The 26,165-nt window shown below is 39.0% G+C and overlaps 1 pseudogene; it reads right to left on the reverse strand.

Annotated features, from left to right (window-relative positions):
- Positions 1-8,532: 8,532 nt before the first annotated feature.
- LOC103265308 lies at positions 8,533-10,799 on the reverse strand (annotated as a pseudogene).
- Positions 10,800-26,165: the final 15,366 nt, after the last annotated feature.

Genomic DNA, 26,165 nt, shown 5'->3' on the forward strand with positions numbered 1-26,165 from the left:
AGAAAGAAATAAACAAAATAAATAAAATAATCTGAATGCAATTAATAAAATGACAAGAATAAGCCCTCACTTATCAATCATAATCTTTAAAGGAAATGGATTAAACTTTTCACTCAAAAGTTATAGAATAGCTGAATGGATGTGTAAAAATATGACCCAACTACATATTGTCTACAAGAAACTCATTCATAAAACCAAAGTGAAAGAATGGACAAAAAGTAAAAGGATAAAAAAGTTATTCCATGGAAATAAAAACAGAAGGCAGCATATATAGCTATATTTATATCAAATAAAACACAATTCAAGTAAAAAACATTAAAAGGTGACAAACAAGGTCACTATATAATGATAAATAGGTCAATCAAGCATGACATTATAACAGTTCAAAGTATGTATGAATCCAACACTGGAGAACCCAGAAATAGAAAACAAATATTATGAGATTTAAATGTAGAGATATACTCCAGTATAATAATAGTGTGGCCGGGCTCGGTGGCTCAGCCTGTAATCCCGCACCTTTGGGAGGCTGAGGTGAGTGGATTGCCTGAGCCCGCGGGTTTGAGACCCACCTGGGCAGCGAGACCTCATCTCTACAATAAATAAAAAAAAAAAAAATCAGCCGGGTGTGGTAGCGCATGCCTGTAATTCCGGCTACTCAGAAGGCTGAGGCGGAAGGATCGCCGGAGCCCCGCAGGTCAAGGCTGCGGTGGCCGGGAGCAGCCACTGCACTCCAGTCTGGGCGACAGAGTGAGACTCCAACACACAAAAAAATAATAATAATAGTGTGACTGTTTAACACTACTCTCAGCATTGAATAGATCATCAAGATAGAAAGTCAACAAAGAAACATTGGATCCATTTTATTATATTTTGTAGCTTTTATTTTTTTATTTTTACTTTTTTAAATTTTAGAGTTGTAGGGTACAAGTGGGAATTTCCTACATAAATAGCCTGCATATAGGTAAAGCTTGGGTTTCTAGCTGGCCCTCTCTCTCCCTGATAGTGGACCAGGTAGCTAGTATGTTGCCACATGCCCCCTTCTTTCCAATATCAGTATCCAGCAACAGCCAATCCCACCCTTGTAGTATTGTGACTAGTGTTCACAGTCCACTTGAGTGAGAATGTGAGTATTCAGTTCTTTCTGTGATCATTCATGTAGCATAATGGTGTCCATTTGTATCCAAGTTGCTACAAAGGACATGGTTTTGTTCTTCTTTATAGCTGCATAATATTCCATTGTGCATATGTGCCACATTTTCTTTATCCAGTCCACTTTTGATGAGCTTCTGTGTTGGCTCCATATTTTTGCTAATGTGAAAGTGCTGCAATAAATATGCATGTGCAAGTGTCTTTGATGTATATTCCTCTGGGTATACTCCCAGGGGAGGGATTGCTGGACTGTACGGGTAGGTGCTCAGTGTCTAATTCTTTGAAAAATTGCCATGCTGCTTTCCCCAGAGGTTGAACTAGCTTACATTCCTACCAACAGTACAGAAGCGTCCCCCTTTCTCCACAGTCATGTAGACTGTTGTCACTTCATTTATGCCAGAGAATGTATTCAATCTTGGAGAATGTTCCATGTGCTACTGAGTAGAAAGTCTACTCTGTGGTTGTTGCATGGAGTGTTCTGTAGATCAGCAGTCCCCAAGCTTTTTGGTCTCAGATACTGGTTTTGTGCAAGACATTTTTTTCCATAGACCCATGGTTTTGGAATGATTAAAGTGCATAAATTCATTGTCTACTTTATTTCTATTATCATTATGTTGTAATATATCATGAAATAATTATACAACTCACAAAAAAAAGTACAGACAGAAGTAGTAAATAAATAATGGGCAGGCCACATACAGACTATACTAATTGTTGTATTCTGATGTAAAGCCTGCCACCAGATACTGCTGTACAAATGAAGTACATCAATTCACTTACCATTCATTGACAGGTTTTTGCTGAGTCTGCAAGCACTTGTTTTATTGAATGAAATCCTGTTAACATGCTATAGCATAAATGAACTTTAAAAACAGTAGACTAGCTGGGCTCGGTGGCTCAGCCTGTAATCCCGCGCCTTTGGGAGGCTGAGGTGAGTGGATTGCCTGAGCCCGTGGGTTCGAGACTTGCCTGGGCAGCGAGACCTCATCTCTACAATAAATAAAAAAATCAGCCGGGCGTGGTAGTGCATGCCTGTAATTCCGGCTACTTGGAAGGCTGAGGCGGAAAGATCGCCGGAGCCCAGCAGGCGAGGCTGCGGTGGCTGGGAGCGGCCACTGCACTCCAGTCTGGGTGACCAAGTGAGACTCCAACTCAAAAAAAAACAAACAAACAGTAGACTAAGTGATATCAAGGTGTCAGCAGAGCCTTGCCTCTTTGTAGGCTCTAAAGAACAATCTGTTTTGCCTTTTCCTAAGGTCTGAGAGTTCCTGGAAATCCTTAGCATTCCCTGGCTTGTAGTTACATTACTGCAATCTCAGCCTCCATCTTCATATAGTCTTCTTCTTTTTTCTCTAGTTACATCTCATTCTTGTTCTTGTTTAATTACTCTCTCTTATTTCCTTAACCCAGTTCATGGAGTTGTATCAGTTCTCTTAATCTATTGAGAGACATGGAGTTTGATTTATTAATGATTTCTATAATTTTTTGGTTTACATTTCATTCATTTTGCTCTTTATTAATGTCTTCTTCCTACTTTCTTTTCACTGGTTTTGCTGTTCTTTTTCAGTATTTTTAAAGCAAATATGAATGCCTTTAATCGTATTTGTTTAATAATAAATACATTAAAGACTTTACATAGTCCAATGAAAACAAATTTTTCTGTAACTTAAAATTTTTAGTGTGAGTTTTTGCTCTTTCCATCTGTTTTGCGGTAGTCTGTATTTTCTTTTTTAATTTCCTTGTTGATCTTCAAGTTACCTAAGAATGAGCTTTTCAATTCCAAGTTAAATCCATGGGTACTGACCAAAACTCTCTCCTTGACCAAACTTTAGTCAGGCTTCTCTTTTCAACTAGGCCTTGATTTTAACCTGCATCCTTGCTGGACCAAGCGCCCCAGCTATAGCAAGAAGACTGCTAAGTCTGTTGACAGAGAATCTCCTACCTTGATATCTGGCCACTGTGGCCTGCCTTCAGCAAAAAATCTAAGTTGGTTTAGCAAGAAATTTTCTATACTGGACATTGCCTTTTAGTACTTTTCCAACCACTAATTGCAATCCCCCACCCTTTCTTTGGCTATGAATTTCCTCTAGTCCTTGCTGAACCAGAAACTGAGCCAAGTTTTGTACTGACATCTTTTCCTCTATTACAAGAGTTCCTGAAAAAAATATTTTTACTGCTTTAATGCTTATGTGGCTCTGGTTTATTCTGAGAGTACCTTTTGACATTTTACAAATAATTTAATAATAATAACCTGACAACCAACCTACAAGAGCTCTTACTTTTACTAAAGTATTTTTCTGGTTATTGTTCTGAGATGAAGTCTCACCATGTTGCCTAAGCTAGTCTCAAACTCTTAGGCTCCAGCAATTCTCCTGCCTCAGTCTCTCAAGTACCTGGGATTGCAAGCATGTGCCACCATACCCAAATTAAAGTATTCCTTGTGAGCAAGTGCATAATTCAGTCAATATATAAAAATGCACATTTTTATTTGATAAATAAAAATTTTGAAGGCTTAGTGCATATATAGATTCTTGCATGTCTTTAGTAAGTATTTTATTACCAAATGACCAAGTTGGAGTTATTACTAAGATGCACTGTGATTCAGTATACATAAATCAACAGACATGGTAAACCATATTAACAGAATGAAAGATAAAAACCACATGATTATCTCAATCGATGCAGAAAAAACACCTGACAAGATTCAACACTCTTTCACGAAAAAATTCTCAACAACTTTGGTATTGAAGGAGCTTACCTCAACACCTTACAGGCTATATATAAAAAATCTAACAACAGACACAATGGTAAACCAGCATTTCTTAGAACTTTTCCTCTAAGATCAGGGACAAGAGAAGAATGCCCACTGTCACCACTTTTATTCAATATAGTACTAGAAGTCTTACCAGCACAATTAGACAAGAAACAAAAAAAGCAATCCAAGTCAGAAAAGAAGTAATACTATCTCTATTTGCAGATGACATAATCCTGTATGTCATTTTGTTGAATCCCAGACTCAACAAAAATGACAAAATACTGCTAGAATAAACAAATATAATAAAGTTGCAGGATAAAAAAATCAACATACAAAAATCAGTTTAAGTTCTTTATACTAATAGTGACCTACCAGAAAAAGAAATTTTTAAAAATCCCATTTATAATGGCATAAAAAAATACTGAATACCACTAGTTCTCACACATCAGTGGGCACTAACATTGGGCATACACGGGAACTAGAATAAGAATGAGAGACACTGGGCACTGTTAAGAAGGGAGGGGGAAAGAAAGAATAAAGAATAAAAAATCACCCACTGGGTACCACGCTCATTCTGGGGCATCACTGAGTAGCAAGAGTGCTTGTCAGAAGCTCATACCATGACATCCCCCAATAAACTTCTGTAAAAAATAATCCTCACATGTACCTCATTACTTTAAAAAGTAAAAAAAAAAAATTTCTCATTATTTCTTTAAAAGCCTTTGTTTTCCCTTACCTCCCTGAATATACCCATAGTTTACTATGGCATGTGTATTCCTATTTCACTAATCTAGTCCAAAACAAATGTCTTTTTCTTACAATAGAAAATAAAAATAAATTAAATACATTGTGAAATAAAACAAACTTCATAAAGAAACAACAGATTAAAAATAACCAACTGTTTGAAAATTTAAAAACAACCTAAATAACCCACATTTGAAACAAGAAATTGAAGGTACAATGAAAAGTATTTTGGACTGACTGCTAATAAAGAAAAATACAACATAAAACCTTGTAGGGTATAGCAAAAGCAATACATATATAGAATTTTTTAGCTTTTTCAGGGCATATATTAAAATATCACAAGCCCTGCAAATATTTTACCTAAATGATAATCTCAAAAAGTCATAAATTTTTATAATCTAATGATCACTGACATTGAGATTTTTCCATATACCTATTGGACTTTTTTATGTCTTCCTTTGAGAACTACCTATTCAAAACTTTGCCCACTTAAATCACACTATTTGCTTGTTCATTTGTCTTTACTAATGAAAGGTTTGAGTTCTTTATAAATTCTGGCTATTAAACCTTGTTGGATAAATAGTTTGTGAATAATTACTCCCATCCTACAGGTTGCCTCTTTGCTTGTTGATTATTTCCTTTGCTATACAGACACACAATCATCAGTGAAATGTAACTCAAAACCCCAATTAATAATATTGCACCTCAGTTAAAATGGCTATTACATGTTTTAAAAATCACAGACGCTGGTGAGGATGCAGAGAAAGGGGAACATTCCTATACACTTTGAGGGAGTATAAATTAGTACAGCCACTATGGAAAAGAGTATGACGGTTACTCAGAAAACAAAAATAGAATGACCACATGATCCAGCCATTCCACTGTCAGCTATATACCCAGAAGAAAGCAAAGCAGTATACTGAATAGATACATTCCATGTTTATTACAGCACTATTCAAAATAGCCAAGATATTGTTTCAACCTGAGTGTCCAACAATGGATGAATGACAAAGAACAGGTGGCATATATACCCAATTCTATCTTATTCAGTCATAAAAGAAAGAATGAAATCCTGTCATTTGCAGCATCATGGATGGAACTGGAGGACATTATGTAAAGTCAATAAGCCAGGCACAGAAAGACAAATATCATATGTCCTCACTTGAATATGTGGGAGCTAAAAAAAAAAAATTGATCTCATGAAGGTACATAAATGGTGGTTATCACAAGTGGCAGAGAAGGGTGGGGGTAGGAGAGTATGTAGAAGGGTTGGTTAATGAGTATAAAATAGAATCAGATAGAAAGAACTATATTTAACAATAATTTATTGTATCTTTCAAAATATCTACAAGAGAAGATTTTGAATGTCCGCAATACAAAGAAGTAATAAATGTTAAAGGTGATGGATATCTCAATACCCTGATTTGATCGATGCACATTGTATGCATGTATCAAAATACCACAGGCATACCATAAAACTATTATGTATTGGCTAAAATGCATTAAAAAGTTAAGAAATGAAGGCTGATTAAACTTCTAAGCCCTTAAAAGAAGAAGAAAAGTATAGCTAAGAGTATAAAAAGCAAACATAAGGAAAAATTAATAAACTCAAAAATCGATTACTTGAAAAAAATAAATTTGATAAACTCCCAGAAAAAGTGACACAAACAGAATTGAGAAAATAAAAATTGTTGGCACATGAAGAAATTAGGAAATATCATTAAGACTCCTAAAGACATGAAAGGAAAATGTAAAGATTTTATGAACAACTTTATGCCAATAAATATAAAATATAAGCAACATAGACATATTCCTTGAATAACATAACTTATTAATATGACATAAAAATAAGTGTAAAAAATTATAACCAGGAGAGTGAGCTCACGCCTGTAATCCCAGCACTTTAAGAGGTCAAACTGTCAGGGTCACTTGAGGCCCTCTGAAATTCAAAATCAGCCTGAAAAACAAAACAAGACCATTCCACCAAAAAAATAGAAAAAGTTAGCCAGGCATGATGGTACATTCCTGCAGTCCCAGTTACTTGGTATCCTGAAGAAGAAGAATCACCTGAGCCCAAGAGTTCAAGGCTATAGTGAACCATGATCATGGCACTACACTCCAGCCTGGGAGACAGAGTAATATAATATACTGTCTCCCAGTGTATTTCTAAGATAGACAGATCTGCATCTATTAAAGGAATTAATCTGCGATCAGAGATTTCACAAATGGTTTCTACAGTTAATTCTTACAAGTATTATTGAGATAATAGAAGAGATTTGTCAGGAATCAGAGGTTTAGACCTTATCAAATATTACCAATCAAGGAAACAATCAAACAAAATGGGTAGTAAAGGCAGAGGTCCAGAACCACCAACACTGTACAGCTTGCCTGCCACAACAGAGATATTGGTTTCAACGTCACTTCCAAAACTCATTTGAAATGTAGTTGCCATTGTAACTGTGTTGAAGTGTTAGCACGTGAAGTGATTAAGCCTTGAGGACTCTGCCTTCAAGAATGGGTAAATGTCGTCGTTGCTGGAGTGGGTTCAGTGTCATGGGAGTGGGCTCTTGATAAAAGGATGCAGTTTCAGTTCCTATTCTCCCCATCTTATGTGCACATTCTTGCTATACAATATCCTCCTCTCCATGTTAAAACACAGTAAGACGGCCCTCTTCAGACACAGCCCTTCAATCTTGGCCTTCTCAGCTTCCAGAACTGTGACAAGTGAATGATATTTCTATATGAATTACCCAGAACGTGGCATTCTATAGCAGCAGAAAACAGACTGAGATTGGTAAAAAGACCCTGCCATTGTAGCCCAATGAGAGAAACATCTGACAGACATTTGCACCACTGTGTTCACCCACCATGACCAAGGACTGTCCAAGCTGTCAACAGTTTAATTTCTCTGTCCACAGCACTGGTGTGACTTCTGCCTTTCCAGATATTCATCCCTAATAAACATCTTGCATTCTAAATTTCAATTTAGTGTTTGCTTCAGAGAACCCAATAAAGATAGTTAAGTTAAAAACATACCTCCTATTATTCCTAGAGCCAGGAGAAGAAAGGAGACAGATAGTCACAGTACAGATAATTAAAGAAAGTCCCCTGCAGAGCAGGGACCCAGACCTCTAAGGAGGGTACTGTGACTCCAGGGCTGTAACTCGAACCCCAAGGAAGTCAGTGACCAAGTAATGCTGGGATTTCCAAGGAAAATTGACAGTGGGTTAAAAGTGACAACAACACAGGAATCCAAAACCAAATATGGCTGCCAGTGAATGGGAACCAAATAACACTGAAAGTCATGTGAGGCACACAAGGAAAACATCTCCCTCCTCTCCTCATATATTACCTCGGCTTCATCTACTGACCCCTTGTGGCAAATCTTACTGTGCTTATTGGAAATGGGGGGTTTATAGACACACATCCTGAACACGAGGTGGCAGAGTCAAAAACAAGAGGAGGTTTAGAACTGAGAGACAACTTGAAAATGTGTCTTTTGTGTACCTTTTCTCAGAAACTTAGAGACGACTTCCGGGAAAAATAAACCCTTAACGTTGCTTCAAACACTGAAGAGGAAGCAAAAACACGCCAGGAGCCCCTTTGGTTTCACATTTAATGCTTATAATCCTGACAAGAAAGATCCTTGATGTGTTGTTTAGGCAGCCAGACATGCCCGCATATTTTTCTATTATTAGAAGGAAAACTAAGGATTTCTAAAAATGACATATGAGATTTAGTCTTCCTCTTTTCCTTCCTCTTCTCCTTCCTGTTCTCTTTCCTCTTCTCCTTCCTATTCTTTTTTCTTTTTTCTTCATCCTCTCAATCCTCTTCTTTTTTAACTTCACCCTCTACATCCTTTTTCCCCTCAACTTCTTTCTTTTTTACGTATTTCTTACAAATCCCAAGGAAGCAAAATAAAATAAACCAATCAAAAGAAGAGAGCCCAATAACAATAGGTCAAAAGTTTTTAGCACCTTGAATCCTCTTTTCATGGTAGTATTTTTAGGAGGTGGGCCACTATCAACAGTCCCTTCATCGCCTTTATTCTGACAGTTGGGAGGTGCCCATCCACAGTTGCAGTGACAGTGCTGTTTATCACTGCAGATACACTTCATGTTGCAGGTCTTAGGTTGACAGGCCTGTGGCAGACGAGACTTATGGGCACATCTCATGCCAATGCAGATCTTTTCTGGGCCACATGCTCTGCCTTCTCTCACTTGACCAATATCTGGGATAGAAAACCCTAAATGATAAGCAGTGCCCCAGCAAGTGGTGTCACTGACGTGAGTCTGACACACTATAGAATGTTCTGTCAGATTGGGAATGATGTCCACATTTTCACACTGAACTCTCCCACACATGACATTATGCCTCAAACATTTTATGTATCTTGTGCCTGAAATACCACAGTTACCAAAACGATTTCCTAGGGTGTTGATTTCATTGTAGCAACCTTGAGATGCACTCCTTGCACCTTAGCCAAAAATCTCTTTACATTGAGTACTGTGATTATTACATGTCTTTTTGTAGCAGGAGGCATTGACATCACAGGAGACCCCAACCTGATGTGTAGGGTTGTCTACACATCATCTGGGCATTGATGGGATGTCCCATTGCACCACTCTGGAAGGTCACATTCACTGACCTGTTGTCTACATAAAGTCCCGATGGCATAATTTTGCAGTCTTTACAACAAAGCCCATAAGCACAAGTAGACCAAAAGCTCAGAGTGCAGTCTAACCAACAACAGGGATCTTTTGCACATTGACTTACTGTTCCACAGTCACACTCTTCTCCTTCTTCAACCACTAGGTTCCCACAGAACTTCAGCCTTAAGAGATTCCTTGCAGATGGAGGAAGTTGAATGCATAATCCTTTACCGATCATACTGTCCCAATTTGGATGTCACCTCTATAAAGGAATTCATTATGTACCACCGTAGCCCACACATACACCAACCAAAGTCATGCTGCATGCCCAAGTTATGACCAAGCTCATGTGACAAAATAATTGCAAAATAGCTCACCAAGTTGTCTTTAAAAATAACTCCACCATCAACAAAGCTTATTACATACTCAATTAACATAGGCAACACCAAGTTTCTCACCACTTGGGTGTTTTACAAAAAGATGGGCAACATTAAAGTACAGTCGAATATCAAGCTGAGCAGTTTTTCAAAAAGTAAATCTCTATATCACCTCATCTAAATCTCCAGCTGTAGAAACTGGATTTAAATCTATCCATATCTCAATCCCAGTCACAATGACATCAACCTCAAGAGGGTGATAGAAGGAATTCACTACATTGACAACATCAAATATTTCACGCTGCACTACTGACACATTACTTTGAGAAAAAAGACATCTGTTATGGTCCACAACCACCACCAACTCAATATACTGCTGGTGGGTCTACCAGCTCACAAAAGAACTTTGCTTCAGAATGAAGTTAGATGACAATTGGAACTCCAATTGACATGCTATTTCCTCTTTGATTAAGCCACATCTCATGGATGGGAGGTGAGTGTCTTCACTGTCTATCTTATACACCAGGTGTTCAAATGTGGCAGAAACCCTAATTGGTTCAATTTCATAAGCAAGATCATTTATCTGCAGTACTCCTTGAAAGCCTCCAGAACAGGTACTGAGGGCAACCAGGGAATCAGGGGCCCCTTCCACATAACCATGATAGTAGCAATCATCTGGAATGGAGGGTTGGTCATGGAGAAGGGTGTGCTGCTCTGTGTAGGTGAACACAGGACGGTGTGTGGACATCACTAGCTTCTTGACTCGCATGTGGATAATGTGTCTCTGGCCTCTAAACCGCAGGCTGTAGGAGAGCCATTCTAGGGCCTTTGCACTTCTGCCCCTGTCGGTCACCTTCAAGGGGATCACCACTTCTGGGGAGGTCAAATGCTGGGAGGACCTGGCCCAAGAGTGGTCAGAAACAGACAGAGACACCCCGAGCCAGAACAGCAGGAGACTGAGTCTTGCAGACACTCCATTCTCCAAAGCCACCATCATGGAGCCAACTCTCCAGAGCAGAGGAGGACAGGTTGCAAGGTTCTGCAGGTCTGGCTCCTCCCTCTGAACTGCTCAGGTTGCAGAGCTGACCATTTAGGATCTGTGTCCTGGTGGATGTGGAACATCAGAACGGCAGTGCCGAAAATAAAAAGAAGAGCTAGGATGGGGTGGGTAGAGTAGGTAGACCAGGAGAGAGAGCAAGAAGAAAGGTCAAGTGATTTTTGCATTAGGATCATATTTGGAGTAAGAAAATATATGAGATCACATAAACACATATGGGGAAAGGGAATTTCCAGTGGACCAGATGGAGAAGACCACGTATAGGTGTATAGGTGTGAAATTCAAGCCTCAGTAATGGATACATAAATTCCCAGATGTTCTTCTTTAAACATGTAGAATGGCAAGAAATTTTCATCTTAAAAAGACATTTGCATCTGACCCCAATTTTTCTTCATTAAAACACCTAGTTCAGAATGAGGTCACCCATCTAAACCCCCCACTTTTTGTTCATTTATTCACACAGTTTGTTCCATCTCCCCTCTTCTATCCAAGACATTTTATGTAGACCCCATTCTGTCCTGCACTGGCACCCAAATAAGCCTCAGCTAAAGGGCTTAAAAGTATTAAAGAACCTCCTCTAATCAAGATGTTCTCATGTTATGATATTGTCTTGTCTTCAGAAGAGCCCTGGATAGCCAGGAAGGAAGGCATACTGAGGGGAAGAAGGGGGTAAGAAGCTGCTTAGTGGCAGGGTACACGGCCCAGTTCTCCAATCCCTGCATGGACACAGCAGCCCTCTCTCTACACAGCCAATGTGTATCATGTTTTCATCCATAAGAGGCTCATCTTGGTTGTGTAAATAGCATTGATTCTATTGTTCATATGGCTCTTGACGTGGCAAGATCTAAGCATTTCAATTTCAAGTTTCCAAAGAAAGCTGTGCAGAGATCTGAAGCTGGAGTTAGTTCACTAAAATGCTCTGAAGTCCACAATTTAAGTAAACTTTAAAACCTCATTACTGTTGAAAACATAAGTTTTGGTTCAGGTAGAAGACAATTTTGGTCATTCACTGACTTTCACTTAAGAGTGTCATTAGCAATTTGCTTAATATTTAAAATCACAATCCAAGACAAACTTGGAGACACCTTGTTAACACATACTGGTGGCCTGTATGTTCTCAGAAAGGAACCACAGATCATAAGCAATATCCTATGCATTATGATGTCAATGAAAACTGTTTCCATCTGTGTGGTTTGCCAAAACTAATGGATTTCTACCAAATACCAGAAATGGAAACCAAGAGGACTAGACGAAACATCATAGGAAAAGTATCTCTGATAGAGATGAAATCCCAATTGCCCCTCCAGGTATCTCTACACAATACCCTGGGTGTGTCAAAGAGTTTGTGATACTAAGATGGGGATGGGTGAATTGGGAGAGGATTTTGAAGGAAGAATCTTTATAGAGAAGATAATAACCTACATTAAACACTATCGGAAATATGATGAGGTTATAATGTAGAAGTTTATTCCAGAAGTTTTGTGGCAGGTCAGTCTTTGTCATCACAGCACTCTTCCAGTGACAATCTGAGGGACACTGCATTCTCATGAATCGTGTGAACTGATGCACTCTAATTGCCTTTCCTCTAATATTACTGGGACCTCAACCACTGTGAGAATCCTCAGTGAGAATCCACCAGTTATTAACCCTACCTTCTCCTTCCGGTAGCCACTTGAAAATACGTCAAGACCCTATCTTATGACCTCTCCACTCACTCAGTTTTGACCTTTTTTTAGCATTTGTCACAATTGTTTCACCAACCATTGTGGCTCATTAAATCATTTTAGTGGGATATGAGTAAATGAGACACCATCAAGTAGAAAATATGAGAGTGCTCCATGTGAGCCCATATCACATTTACTAACTGTCACTAAGAAGCTAGGAATGGCATAATGCTAACAGTTCTTATCCTGGTTATCAACTGTTTACTAAACTTAAAAGTAAAATTTATCTTTGGTCTGTGAATCTAAGAAAAGCATTCTGCACACTGTATTTCTCCAAAGAGGTTTGCAAAGATGGGCACTAGAAGGAGATTAAAAGGCTAAAAGAGGGGACAATGAACATGTTACTTCGTATTTCCTTCCTGATACTCTCAGCATATGCACAGCAATCCTTCCCTGCTCTACTGGAGACATTCATTTGACTCCACATTCCCAGAACCAGCTTTATGAAGCCTCAGCAGACACAAGTACCAGCAAAACAGTGCTCCCTCCTTAGAATCTGACAGTTAGACATACTATGTCATCCTTCAGTCCCCTGGGCAACCAATGTCAGCCTGACAGAGTCCCTCCCCTTTTCTTTTCTTTTTTTTTTCTTTTTTGAGTCAGTCGCACTCTGTCACCCAGGCTGGAGTGCAGTGGCATGCTCATGGCCACTGCAGCCTTGACCTGCTGGGCTCAGGCGATCCTTCCACTTCAGCCTTCCAAGTAGCTGGACCTACAGGCATGCACCGCTATGCCCAGATAAATTTGTATTTATTCATTTATAGTAGAGACGAGGTCTCGCCATGTTGTCCAGGCTGGTCTTGAACCCATAGGCTCCGACAGTCCTCTCAGCTCAGCCTCCCAAAGTGTTGGGATTACAAGTGTGAGACACCATGCCTGACTAACAGTGTCCCTTTCTATGATGTTCCACTACCAGTTCTGTCAGTCCATGACACAAATAGGCTGGTTACCAAGTGTGAGGTATTCTCCCTCTGAGATCTGAATCATAGTTTGTAGAGAAACTTCTTCCAGACCCTAAGGTACCAGCATGAATTTAGCATTACTTTATAAGAGGTCCGATTATTGACTCCAAAACAACACTTACCTGAAATTTCAAGCTGCCAGCACTGAGTAAGTAATGCCCTTCCCTCTAAACCCAGGTCTACAACTGTGAGGCCCATAATAAAAGTATCCAGGTTATGATTACATCAACCACTTCACATTGCTTCCTCTTTCTTAGGGATGTACTCCTTCTGGGAAATCCTACCTCTGTGTACCTCAGTGTCCCCTTTAGAACTTTCCAGGCCTTCAATACCTTCTCACAATTTTCCTATATTAGTTTTCCTTGTAGGTATCTCTTTTCTGTACTAGATCTTGAGAGGACTTGATACCAGTAGTGATTCTAAGAGAGAAAGGCAAAATGGAAATCCAGTATTGGTTTGGCATGGCAATGGCCTTAAACACAGTCGAACCCCCATCCAATGGGAAATGTGCATGTGGTGGTATCACAATTAGTTATATTACTACTCAGTGTTGATTGTGATGAAGGGCCCTATTGACAAAAGTGACTGCTATGATGATGGCTATCAGTACCTCAAGGACTGAGGGCGGGACTAGTTATTTTTAACCCTATTGGAGAATTTACACAATGAGGCTCAAGACTCAATCCCCAGTTCAAAAAGATACCAGATAATAGTAGAGCTAAAAGATTCTCCTCTTGGTTTTAGTCATAGGACCAAACTCACTGAGAATCAGAATACTTGTGGAGGTGCAAAATCACAATATGAGTTAAATATATACATTTGCCAAAACTATAGTGGAAAAGTTGGCCCATTAATTGAGAAAAAAAACTTGGGACTTGAAATGGGAAATTCCAGGTTGACTTGAATGACTTTGAGAATTCAGATACTCCCATGTTTTCTGAATCACCTTTCTTGTTGAGAGAGCCAGAACTTTCTTGCCTGAGGAGTTGAGTCACATCTAGCTTGAGATCCTCTAATGACCTCAGCTGGGGACCTGTCCTGTAAAGGGATGCCACCCTCTCAGGGTAAGCTCCAAGACTCCTCCAGACATACTCCTATCACCTCTAATTGGTTCCAGGTGCAAATCAGAATCAGATCTCAATATGTGCCCTGAAGAACTAGTTCCAAGTCTGAAGTAGAAGAAAATCAGGTGCCATCGTTCACTAATTAATTTAGGCAAAAGAAAGCTAAAGAAAGCATATTATTAAACAAAAAAAGTTGTTAAAGATATCGAGTATATATTTAATTTAAAATTAAATGAAAACTTGTATTTACTTAATACTTAGCTTCAAAATACATAAAGCAAGTCTTAAGAAATGTAAAAGGAGAAACAGAAAAATACAAAATCCACCTGTAGGTATTCGTATACTTCTTTCTGCAAGTGATAGAAAAATCACATAAAGAGAATAAATGATGGCACAAGAACAAGCTGACTGAAGGCCCCAAAATCAGCTTGCCTGAACTTGCTAACACCTGTGCCAACATATGTCACCCTGGGTCCCAAGAACAGGCATGCTCAGCAGACTCCTGTCATCGCTGAGGTATGAAAATTGGCCCACTGATGTCCCCAACCCTAGAAAACTTCACCAGAGCCACTGATGACTGCATCACAGACACCACTGATGTTAATTACATTCAAAAAAGTTATATGGAGGCTACATCACTCCACACACCCAGAATCAAAGCCAAAGTGCCTTACTCAATCCACACCATAAATACAACTTCAGGAAAAAGTCCTCCCCTAAAACAGCAAATCCAAAAATGTGGAAGATGCAAATGTCACACCATTTACAATATAAGGACATATATCACCTTAAGAATATAAGAAACATGAAAAGAAAGGAAATAGGACACATACAAGGGAGCACAATAATTCTCCAGCAACAGATTCTAATTTGAAATGTATAAAATTTCCCAAAAAAATCAAAATTAACATATTTTAAAAGGTCAGTGGCTTACAGATGAACAATACAAATAAATCAGAAAAAGAATTCAGAATATAAATGAGAAATTTACTAAAGAGAATTATTTGAATGAAATAAAAAAATATATATATTTGAAAGCTTCAACAGTATTTTACATCAAGCAGGGAAAAAAAGTTTATATCTTGAAGACAAGTCTTCTGAAATAAGCCACTCAAACAAAACAATTTTTAAAGGATGAACAATGCCTATGTGACATTTGGAACATAATAAAGGAAACAAACATTCAAATTATTAATGTCTGGAAGGAGATGGGAAGACCAAAGTAATAAAACTTATGATACAAAATAATATCTGAAAACTTCCCAATCTAGCAAGAGATTCAGACATACACATAAAACCATAAAACAAGTTTAGAGATTCCCAAATAAGTCTTTCCCATGGCATATTATAGCCATGGTCAATAATTATCATCAATAATCAAAGTCAAAGAAAGAATTATAAAAACACCAAGAAAAAAAATCTAGTCACTTATGAAGGAAACTTCAACACACTAACAGTGAATTTCTCAAGAGAAACCTTGTAGGCTAGAAGACAATACAATGATAGTATCCAAGTTCTGGGAAAAACAACAACAACAACAAACCTTGTCAGTCAAGAACACTATAAATACTATAGTCAGAAAAGTCATTTTCATAAATGAAGAAGAACTAAAATAAGAAATAAAATCTTTCTCAGACAAGGGAAAGCTATGACAGTTTATCATCACTAAAATGGAACTACAAAAAGTGCTTAAGGGATTCCTACACCTAGAGGTGAAAGGTTGATATCTCCTATTATGAAAATACACAAAAGCATAAGACCCACCTGTAGAACAAGCACAAAAATAGAAAGAACTTACAGCTTACCACTACATAAGCCACCAAACCACAATAATAAACATAAGAAAAAGAAAGAAACAAAAATATACAAAATATATAAAAGCAAAGAATAAAATGACAGGACTAAGCACTCACATGTCAATCACAACCTTGAAACGAAACCAATTAAATGCTTCACTTAAAAGATATAGACTGGCTGAATGGATGTGTAAAATATCACCCAACTATACTCTGCCTACAAGAAACTCATCTCATTTGTAAAACTAAAGTGAGAGGATGGACTAAAAGTGAAACGATGGAAAAAGTTAAACCACAGAAATGAAGCCAAAAGCAAGCATATATAGCTATGGTCATATCAAGTAAAACAAGACCAAAAGGACTAAAAGGAGACAAAAATATAATTATATAATAATAAATGGATCAATTACACAAGAGGTTATAAGAGTTCAAAATATATATAAATCCCAACCCTGGAGTACCCATAAATATAAAGCAAATATTATTAGATTTAAAGCAGATATAAACTCTAGTATAATAATAGTGTAAGAGCTCAATACTACTCTCAGCATAAGCTAAATCAGATGTTCTCAACCCCCTGGTCGCAGGGTCCATGGCCTGTTAGGATCCAGGCCACACAGCAGGAGGTGACTGGTGGCAAACAGAGCTCTGCCTCCTGTCAGATCAGTAGAGGCACTAGAAGCTCAAAGGACCACAAACTTTATTATGAAATATGCATGCAAGGGATGTTGCACTCCTTATGAGAATCTAATGCCTGATGATCCCCACTACCCCCATCCCCCTGGTGTAAAAAAGTTGTCTTCCATGAAACTGGTCCCTAATGCCAAGAAGGATTGGGCCTGCTGAGATAGATAAAGCCAGAAAATCAACAGAGAAATGTTGGATTTATTTTTTTATTTTGTAGTCTTTATTTTTATTATAATTTTTTAAATTTATCTTAGGATTGTGGAATACAAATGGGAATTTCCTACATAAAAAAGGTTGTATGGGCTTCAGGCTCCAAAAGTGCTGGGATGACAGGCATGAGCCACCACATTCATTGTCCCATAGTCTTTAATGGCTGCATTTTACTCCATCCAGTAAGTGAACTGGAACCATTTACTTGACAGTAAATATTTAGGACCAGCTCCCAATGTTTCATTATTTTATTATAAAGAATATTTTGGGAAGTCAAGAAGATGGCAGCCAAGCTAGTGAATCTCAGTGTAGCTGAGTGTATGGAAAATTTCATGTATGCTGGTAAGTGATTGGCCATGTGAGTGGCTGACTAAGTGAGGGCTCAGGAGCAAGCAGTCAGGGCTCTCATGATGCAGCAACTAGTGCCGCAGCTGTTGGACCCCAGCAATTCCCAGGATGCAGAAGCCGAGCACCATTTTTTAAAAAAACAAAACCCTTCCTGGGAAGAAAATGCTGGGAGAGACTAACAAAGTGGGGGCTCATAAGCAAGCGGCCCAGGCCCTCCCGGTGAAGCAGCTGGTGCTGCCGCTGCTCTGCTTGGTCCCTAGTGCTTCCCAGGTCGCAGAAGCCAAGCTCCATTTTTTTCTCAGCAGACAAAAGTTTTCCTGTGAAGAAGCGGCAGGGAGAGACTACTGGCTCCAGGCTCTGCCTCATTACTGCAGCAGGAGAGACTGCTGACTCGAAGTTTTGCCTCACCACTGCAGCGCCTGGCCAGACACTGGCAGCAGGGACTGTGGAGGAAGCCCAGAGGCAAAGTCCCATGGAAGAGGACAAGAGAGTCACCCCACCACCAACTTGAAGGCAAGGCAGGAAAGCGCTCCCACTTGCTCACCACGGAGAAACAGACCCGATCTCTGTGACTGGCGGATCAAGTACTCAGAGATTGATTATGACCCAGAGGGAATATCCTGAAAGCACAAACATCAGGGGGAACCTGACAAGCGCTGAGTCTCAGGTGCCCCACCCCCTACCCTGATCCAGCCATGGGACAAAGGTTGTGGACAGAAAAGGATGAGGAAGAACTCCAAAGAGACCAGTGGTGAGTCCAGGGCTGAGTCCAGGGCAGTCCTCTGAATGTCAGACCCACACAGCTGGGGCACAACTGAGAGGGACAAACCCAGGCAGAACCTGGACATCAGTCACAGTAGGAAAACTCCATTCCAGGATAGGCCTGCCTGGGGCACCCCCAGAGAGTACACACCTGGGGAAGAGACAATCCCGCACCGTCCCACTGGAGGGGATCTCCCTGACCACACAAGAGTGGAAGGGGAGGACTGCAGGCCCACTCACCTCCACGGCCCCTCCTCCTTCCCTGCTCTGGACACTGGGGAGAGATTGAAAAAGGCAGAAGCTCTGCAGGAGACAGCAGTGCAGATGAGAGGAACAATTACAGGACCTGCCACAAGAGGGCAGGGTATTTTTGTCTTTTTAACTTTTTCTTTTATTTTTAATTTTTTTTGGCCTATTTGTTAGTTCATCTATTTTTTAAAATATGATTCCTTTGTGCATGAATGTGTATGTGAGTGTGTGATCTGCATGCCCCCCTTTTTTCTTTCTTCTTTCTTCTTGTTTTTTGTTTTCTGTTTATATGTGTATGTGAATGACTGAGTGCTCATCTTTCAGTTGTTTTTCTTTTTCTGTTGTTAGTTTGTCTTTGCTCTTTTGTTCATCCCTTTATTTTATTTTTTTAGATTAAGGATTGTATGAATATATGTGTGAGGGTTCAACTGAACTCCTTTGTTCTCCCCCCCACCCCCGGTCTTTCTCTTTTTCTGCTTCATTCATTTTGTGCTAGCCATGTCTGTGTGTGTTTAGTTTTCTTATTTTTTGTTGCTGTTTCTTTTGTTTCACTTTGTTGTTATTCCAGTTTGGTTTGGAGTGTGTGTGTATGTCTGAGTGTGTGTGTGTGTTCAACTGTTTTTTGCTTTGGTTTCTGCTTTCTTTGTTCTGTGGGTCATTTTCTTTTTAATTCTTGTTCATTTTATTTCATTCTATTGTTCTCTGTTCTCCTCACTGCAGTCACTGTATCTTGGACTCAGTGGGTACACACACATACCCATTGTATCATCATATAGAGTGGTGGGGGGGGTTGGTCTCAGGGCACACATACCACAGTGAACACTGATTTGCAAGTAGTTTCTGAATCCTAGCTGCCCATCCCCTACCATATTCAATTTTCAAAACTACAAGAGATAGCAAAGCTTGCCACCCATAGTCCTGTTTCAAAATAGAACAAATCCAGAGTCCAGATCAGAGAAGAATAGAGAACTGAGCAAACATTAGAAGTGAAACCTCTCCCACTGACACTGAATAATGAAACTAAAGAGAAAAGCAAGGGATCTGTCACAAATGAGGGGAAAGCGACAGAAGACCACAGGTAATTTCAAGTGTAACAAAGAGAAAATGCCTGAAAACTCAGACCTCAGAGCCCAAACAACAGAAGTTACCAACAACTGGCCCCAGAATACAAGGGGGATTAGAGAATGGATAGAAAGAGTGAATAAGACTCAAGAAAGACAAGATGCAACACTGAAAGAACTTGTAACAGAGATTTTGGGCATAAAAAACCTCATCCAGGAAATAAATAACAAGATGACAAGCATGGAAAGCAAAATCAAACTATTAGAAGAAAGACTCTCAGAACTTGAAGACCAGAACATGGAATTAATCCAACCTATAAAAAACATAGAAAGAAAACTCAGAAAGAAAAACAAAGCCTACAAGAAATGTGTGATTATATCAAGAGGCCAAACCATTGCCTGAATGATATCCCAGAAGAAGAAAGGAAAATGGAGAAAACTTTGGAGCAAGTATACAAGGAAGTAATCCAAGAAAACTTTCCCCATCTCACCAGAGATGTGACTGGCCAAACACAAGAGCTACAGAGAACCCCTACAAGACAATAAATGGCAAGACCAACCCCTAGACACATAGTAATTCATCTACATAAAGTAGGCAACAAAGAAAAAATCCTAAAGGCAACAAGAGAGAAAGTTCAGACTAACTACTGGAGAAAACCAATCAGAATAGCAGCAGACCTATCGGCAGAAACACTACAAACAAGAAAGGACTGGAGTCCAATATTCAAAGTTTCAAAGGTAAACAATTTCATCCAAGAATTTCCTACCCAGTCAACCTCAGCTTCATCTGCAAAGAGGGATAACTTGACTTCCTCTTTTCCTATTTGAATACCCCTGATTTCCTTCCCTTGTCTAATTGCCCTAGCCAGGACCTCCAATACAATATTAAACAAGAGGGAGAGTGGGCAGCCTTGTCTTGTTCCAGTTTTCAGGGAAAATGTTTCCAGTTTGTGTCCATTAGCAATATGTTAGCTGTGGGTTTATCATAAATGGCACTTACTATTTTGAGGTATGTTCCTTCTATACCTAGGTGTTTCAGGATTTTTATCAAAAAAGGATGCTGATATGGTCCTATACCTCAAAAATTCAAAATAATCTGTCAAAAACCTGCTTGCACTGATAAAGGACTTTGGCAAAGTCTCAGGGTACAAACTAAATGTGCAAAAGACAGCTACATTCTTATACACCAACAACAGGCAGGTGGAGAACCAAATAAAAAGCACAATCCCACTTACAATAGCCACACACAAAAAAATGAAATACCTCGGCATCTTCCAAACCAGAGAAGTGAAAGACCTTTACAATGAGAACTACAAAATACTGGTAAAGAAATCCAAAAAGACACAAACAAATAAAAAAAATTCCATGCTCATGAATAGGCAGAATCAACATTGTTAAGATATCCATCCCACCAAAGGCAATCTACAGATTCAACGCAATATCCATTAAATTACCAACATCATTCTTCTCAGACCTGGAAATTACAATACAGAGATTCATATGGAGACATAAAAGACCATGAATAGTCAAAACAACCTTAGCAAAAGAAACAAACCATGAGGTATCACCCTTCCAGATTTCAAACTTCATTATAAGGCTACAGTAATCAAAACAGCCTGGTATTTGTTCAAGAATAGGCATATAGACCAATGTAACAGGATGGAGATTTCAGAAGTAAAGCCTCAACTTCTCAACCAACTCATCTTTGACAAAGCCTCCAACAACAATCACTGGGGAGAGAAGAACCTATTCAGTAAATGGTGCTTGGAAAACTGACTGATCACATGCAGAAGATTGAAACAGGACTCCTACTTATCATCATACACAAAAATTAACTCTAAATGGATCAAAGACCTAAATGTAAAACCTCAAACTACAAGAATCTTAGAAAATTAAGGAGTCACCCTTATGGATATTGGAACTGGCAACCAATTCCTGATCAAAATCCCAAGCGCCCATGCCATAAGAGATAAGATAGACAAGTGGGACACCTCATCAAACTGAAAAGCTTCTGCAAAGAAAAGAAACCATCAAGAGAGCAGGGAGACAGCCCAAAGAATGGGAAAAAAATTTTTTCCAACTGTATGGCTGACAAAGTCCTAACATCTAGGATCTACAAGAAACTCTAATGTGCTGAAAAGAAAAAAATAAACGGCCCCATTAAAAAGTGGGCAAAAGACATGAATAGATACTTCTTAAAAGAAGATATACAGGCAGCCAACAGACACATGAAAAAGTGCTCAACCTCACTCAACACCAGAGAATTGCAAATCAAAACCACACTGAGATACCACCCAACTCCTGTAAGAATGGCCATCATTAATAAAACAAACAACAGATGCTGGCGAGGATGTGGAGAAAAAGGAATGCTTCTACACTGCTGGTGGGAATGCAAACTAGTGCAACCTCTTTGGAAGACAGTGTGGCGATTTCTGAAAGAACTAGAAAATGACCTTCTATATGACCCAGCAATTCCCTGTTAGGAATACACTCAGAGGAACTCAAATCATTCTGCAAAAAAGACACCTGCATACGCATGTTTATTGCAGCTCTATTCACAATCGCAAAAACATCGAAGCTGAACTGGATTTTAAAAATGTGGTACATATAAACAATGTAATATTTGCAGCCATAAAGAAGGACAAACAAAAATTTCGCAGCAACTTGGATGGATTTAGTGTCTATCATACTCAGTGGTCTATCACAGAAACAAAGAACAGAGTACCATATGTTCTCACTCATAAGTAGACCTGGAACGATTATCATAATACTATAAGAAAGGGACTGGCAGTAGTGGGAAATTGCAGGGGTGGGGGGGGATTGGCAGTTGAGGGAAATTACCAGGGGAGGGAGGGGCACACCTCATCAACAAGGGTACTTACATAATGAACATTTGTATACCTACCCCTGAATTGTACCCCACATCTTTAAAATGAAAAATAATAATAATAATAATAATAATAATAAAGGTTGTGTGCAGGTGACGTTTGGGCTTCTAGCTGACCCTCTCTCCCATTGATAGTTGACCAGGTACCCAGTGTCTGGCCACTTGCTTCCCTCTCTCCCATAGCAGTGTCCAGCAAATTCTGATACCATCCTTGTGCTAGTGTGACAAATGTTCAGGGCCCACTTATGAGTGAGAGTGGGCAGTATTAATTTCTTTGTTTCTGTGATAGTTCAACAAGTATGATTGTGTCCCACTGCATCCAAGTTGCTTTGAAGGCCATAATTTTGTTCTTCATGTCTGCATAATATTCCATTGTGTATATGTATCACATTTTCTTTATCTGGTCCACTTTTGATGGGCATCTGGCTTGGTTCCGTGTTTTTGCTATTGTGAAAACCACTGCAATAAATATACATGTGCAGGTGTCTTTTTCATAGAGTGACTTATGTTCCTCTGGGTATATTCCCAGGAAAGGGATTGCTGGATCATATGGGAGCTCAATTTTTAATTATTTAAGAAATTGCCAATCTGTCTGGGGACGGGGGGCTCACCTCATCAACAAGGGTACCTGCACAATGCATATTTGTATACCCAGCCCTTAACTGTACCCCAAAATTTTAAAATAAAAAATATGCTAAAAAAAAGAAAAAAAGAAATAGCCACACTGCTTTCCATATTGAACTAGCTGAGTTTCCACAAACAGCAGAAGCATACCCTTTTCTCCACAGTCAAGCTAGCGAATGATTTTTTTGGGGGGAAGGTTAGAGTTTTGTTTTGTTTTTTACTTATTCATTATAGCCCTTCTTACCAAAGTTAGATGACATCTCATCGTAGCTTTTGTTTGCATTTCTGGGATAATTATTGAGGCTAAGCATTTTTTATGTGTTTGTTGACTGCTTATATGTACTTCTTTGAGATGTGTCTGTTTTGTCCTTTGCCCACTTTTTACAGGTTTCTTTTTTTTCTTTCAATTTCACTTCCTTTAGATCCTGGATGCTAGGCCATTTTAGATGTTCAGCTTGCAAATATTTTTTTCCCATTTCATGGGTTGTCTCTTTATTCCCTTAATGTTTTCTTTTGCTGTGCAATAATTTTCAGTTTGATTAGGTCCCACCTGTCTGTCTTAGCTGTCACAATTGCTTTTAGGACTTGGCCACGAACTCATTGCCTACTCCAATATCCAGAAGAGTGTTCCCTATGTTTTCTTCTGAGATTATTTCAGTTAAGGTTTTATATTAAAGTCCTTGATCCATTTTCAAGTTGATTTTTGTATATGGTGATAGGTAGGGGTCCAGCTTCACACTTCTTCATGTGGTTACCCAGTTTTCTCAGCATCATTTGCTAAATATGGTTTTCTTTCCCTCTTGTTTGTTATTAATGGCTTTGTTGAAGATGAGTTCGTTGAGGGATCATGTTTTATTTCCAGAATTTCTGACTTGTTCCATTGGTCTATGTGCCTATTCCTGTACCAATGCCATATCATCTTGGTTACTGTAGCTTTGTAATACAGTTTAAAGTCTGGGAGTGTGACACCTCCAGCTTTGTTCCTTTTGCTTCGGCTATTCATGCCCTTTTTGGCTTCCATGTGAAATTCTCTATATATTTTTTGGCCTATGAAAAATGATATTGGCAATTTGATAGGGATTGCATTGAATCTGTAGATTGTCTTGGGTAGGATGGACATCTTGACAATATTGATTCTTTCTATCCATAAGCATGGGATTCCCCCCCCCATTTCTTTGTATCATCCTTGGTTTTTTTCAGCAGTGTTTTATAGTTCTTATAATGGTCTTTCACTTTTCTGGTTAGGTGGTTGCCAAGGTATTTCATTTTTGGGGGGCTATTGCGAATGGGATAGTGCTTTTCATTTGGTTTATCAGCCTGTTTGTTGTTGGTGTATAGAAATGCGACTCTCTTTTTTGCATTGATTTTTGTATTCTGAAACTTAATCAAAATAGTTTATCAGTGCAAGAATGATTTGGCAGACTCTCTAGGGTTTTCTTGGTATGGAATGATATTGTCCACAAAGATGTATAATTTGACTTCCTCTTTTCTTATTTGGATGCCTTCGATATCCTTCTCTTGCCTGATTGCTCTGACCAAGACTTCCAATACCATGTTGAATAGAAGGGTGAGAGTAGGCATCCTTGACTTGTTTCAGTTCTTTGAGGAAATGTTTCCAGCTTCTGCCTATTAAGCATGATGTTGGCTGCAGATTTGTCATAGATGGCTCTTATTGTTTTGAGGAACATTCCTTTAATGCTTAGATGTTTGGAGATTTTTATTGAGAAAGGATGCTGGATTTTGTCAAATGTTTTTTCTGTGGCTCATGAGATAATGACATGGTTCTTGTTTTTACACCTGCTAATGTGCTAGATTATGTGTAGAGTGTTGCAAACGTTGAACCAACCCTGCATCCTTAGAGTGAAACCTGTCTAGTCATGGTGTAGGATTCTTTTTTTTTTTGAGTTGGAGTCTCACTCTGTCGCCCAGACTGGAGTGCAGTGGCTGCTTCTGGCCACTGCAGCCTCGATCTGCTGGGCTCCGGTGATCCTTCTGCCTCAGTCTTCCAAGTAGCTGGAATTACAGGCATGTGCTACCACACCCGGCTGATTTTTTGATTTATTGTAGAGATGAGGTCTCACTGCCCAGGCGGGTCTTGAACCTGCAGGCTCAGGCAGTCCACTCACCTCAGCCTCCCAAAGGTAGGATTCTTGAAATATGTTGTAGGATATGATTTACTAGAATCTTATTGAGAATTTTTCTATGTTCATCAGGGAGATTGGCCTATAATTCTCTTTTCTTGTTGGGTCTTTTAGGTATCAAGATGATAATAGCTTTATAAAATGAGTTAGGGAGAATTCCTTCCTTCTCAATTGCCTGGAATACTTTCACAAAGATTGGTACCAGTTCTCCTTGGGAATTAAATTGAGTAACCATGTGGTCCAGGGTTCTTTTTGGAAGGGAGGTTTCTTGCAAGTGAGTCAATTTACTGAATTGTAATTGATCTGCTTAGGGTTTCAATTTTTCCTTGTGTCAGACTTGGAAGATTGTGTGATGCCAGGAAATCCTCCATTTCCTCTAGATTTTCCTCTAGATTTTCAAATATTGCATACAGATGTTCATAGCAATCTCTGATAATCTTTTGCATTTCTTAAGAGTCAGTTGTGATATTGCCTTTTTCATTTTTCATTATGTTTATTCAGACTTTCTCTCTCTTTTGTTTAGACAGTCTGACCAAGGGTCTGTCAATCTTATTTGTCCTTTCAAAGAGCCCACTTTTTTGTCTTATTGATCCTTCCTATGATATTTTTGACTTCTCTTTCCTCCAATTGTGACTTTATCTTAGCTATCTAGATTTTTCTACTAAAATTAGGATTTAATTATTCTCACATGCCCCAGTTCCCTTAGTGTGGCCTTAGACTGTTTATTTGTTATCCCCCTATTTTCTTCATATGAACATGTAATGTTATGAACTCCCCCTCACAACACTGATTTCATGGGAACCCAGAGGTCTTGATATGTTGTGTCTATGTTTTCATTTGTCCAGTAATCTTTTGATTTCTGTCTTTGTTTCTATGTTGACCCAAAAGTAATTTTGCAGCTTGTTGTTTAGTGTGC

Source organism: Carlito syrichta, unplaced genomic scaffold (assembly GCF_000164805.1).
Source record: "Carlito syrichta isolate Samal-C Ts95f unplaced genomic scaffold, Tarsius_syrichta-2.0.1 Scaffold306347, whole genome shotgun sequence".
In the NCBI taxonomy this organism is placed as follows: Eukaryota; Metazoa; Chordata; class Mammalia; order Primates; family Tarsiidae; genus Carlito; species Carlito syrichta.